Source organism: Heloderma suspectum, chromosome 1 (assembly GCF_057233095.1).
Source record: "Heloderma suspectum isolate Gila_16-S chromosome 1, 16-S_ref, whole genome shotgun sequence".
Classification (NCBI taxonomy): domain Eukaryota; kingdom Metazoa; phylum Chordata; class Lepidosauria; order Squamata; family Helodermatidae; genus Heloderma; species Heloderma suspectum.
This window is the reverse complement of record NC_139458.1, coordinates 363,522,801-363,525,380: the sequence shown is the minus strand read 5'-3', so window position 1 is coordinate 363,525,380 and position 2,580 is coordinate 363,522,801.

The window sequence follows — 2,580 nt, the reverse complement described above, 5'->3', positions numbered from 1 at the left end:
AATGTTTTGTATTGTAACTGTAAGATACTGTTAATTAATTATTAAACCTAAGAATTTTTACTTAAAAAATGGAGTTGTGTTTCTTACGCACTAAACCCAGGCTGGAGAACCTCTTTCAAGGGCCAAATTCGGTTTCAGAGAAGCCACATTCCAGGGGTCCAGGGCCAAAGGCAAAAGGGGTGTGACCAAAAAATGCCAGCATATTTAGCTTAATGCTCTTACTGCCATCTTGCTGCGAGTACCTAAGCCCTTGCCCTAAGCCTTTTCAAGCTTTTAGAGTGGGAAAAACTGCACAACACCCAGGAAACCACCAAAAGATTGGTGGTTGGGAGAAAGGAGGTGTGACTTCTGGGGAATCCCAGAGGGCTGGATTGGGACCCTGGGCCTGAGGTTCCCCACCCCTGAATTAAACACTGACACTAGCAAAGTGCATAGTCTTAGAATATCTGATGTTTTATAGCACGCGCGCACACACACACACACACACACACTGCTTGTGAGTAGCAGTTGTCCTCTGGTGAGCAGATGTCTGCTCACACTGCCATGCTATCCAGAGAGACTTCAACATCTCCCAAGCATGGGTGGCAAATAAAGGTTCAGGTGATGTTTACCCACCCTGTTCCACTTTTCTTTCACCTCTCCCAGCTGTGCCTTAAGGCAGGAGTGGGGAAACTGTCCAGGTATTTGGTGAACTACACCTCCCATTATCATTGGTCATGCTGACTGAAGCTGATGGGAGTTGCAGTTCAATAACATCTGGAGCATCACAGTTTCCCCACCAATGCATAGCTGGAGAAGGCCCAGGGGAAGTGAAAGAAAAATGGAACAGGGTGAGTAACCATTGTGAGTAACCTTTATTTGTCACAGTGGCCGGGGTTGGATGATCAGCGGAGGACACAACACAGTGTTGGTTGTTCTCCCCCTAGCCCATCCCCCGGCACATGCCGGTCACACAACGAGGATAACCCTAATTACCTGTGCCACATCGCAGGTTGTTGTGCCGTCCATACCCAGCATGCATCACAGGCAAGTGACTTTTCACCCACCCTACAATCTATGGATTGCAGTAGGGGTTGTAGGGCAGGTGAAAAGTCACTATGCCCATGCTGCATGCCCGTTTCAGATGACATGGCAACCTGCAACATGGGTAATTAGGGTAATCCCATGCGGGGGCAGGGCAAACAACTGACACTGCGTTGTTTCCTCCACTGATTGCCCGAACCTGGCCATTGTATTCTGCTCTAGAGCAGTGTCCATTTGTCCCTTTCCCCTTCACAACAACCCTGTGAGGGAGGTTGAGCTGAGAGAGACGTAAATGGCCCAGAATCACCCCATGAGCTTCACAGGTAAGTGGAGATCTTGAACCCAAGTGTCCTCCATTCAAGGCTAACACTTTATGTCTTGGCTGTCTTTCACAAAGTTGTTCTATATAATTTCCTTTGAGAAGCCTTTGCCAAATATTGCCTTGTCCTTAATTTCTTGTGACTATTTCATGAGACCACAATAATTGAACTATATGTTTTTATACTCTCTCTCACACGGGAATTGGTAGCATACAGCACTGCAGGTACATCCTTCCTCTCTACTCATGTTCAGAAGCACTGGCAAAAGGATAATGATAGCAGCAATTTAGGGTGCATGTGGAGGAAATGGAGTGAAGGAGAGGGGAAGGGTAAGAGCTGGTGGAATGCAAGTCAGACCCTGAAGGTTAAAGCAAAATCCATCCACTAAATCTAACAATCTGGTTTGCACAACAATAATTCCTGGGTTGTTTAACCCAGAAATTTTCAGGGCCAAGCTTTCAGTCAACAACCCAGGATGTCTGTGATGAACAAACCCAGAACTCTGAGCTGTTTAGGAATTAACACCAAACAATCACCCATGGTTTGTTGTTGGGTTGAACTCGGCCATTACATATGAACCAGATCAATATTTTAGTAGGGCCCCACCGGGCCTCCTGATAGTAGGGTGCAGCAGGCCTAGGAAACCCTTTACCATTTAAAGGAAAATCCAACTTTAATCATAACCTAAGTTAACAGATAACTTTAAAAGGGGACTGGACAAACTCATGGAGGAGAAGGCTATCAATGGCTGCTAGTCCTGATGGCTATATGCTACCTCCAGTATTAGGGCAGTATGCCTGTGTACACCATTTCCTGGGGAACATGGGCAGGAGGGTGCTGTTGCACTCATGTCCTGCTTATGGGTTTCCGGGGGGGTAGCTGGTTGGCCACTGTGTGAACAGAATGCTGGACTAGATGGATCTTGGTCTGATCCAGCACGGCTCTTCTTACATTCTTATATAACTGCAAATACTACAGAATGACAGTAAGCTTCAGGTGGCGTCCTTCCCAAGGGAGTCAAATCCAGGGCAACAAGGAGGCTCTGGAACCTCTCACTATGCTTGGGCTGAGTGTAACAACAGTAGAGGGTTTGGAGGCTGTTTTTTCACAGTCTGTGCTCAAGAGAGGTAATCTCAGAATGTTTCGGCTCTGTAGCCTTGCTGATGATCACGGGTCATTCTTCTATCACTATGTCTCTAGAGAATGCTGCAGTCCATCCATCTCTGCATACCGGAGA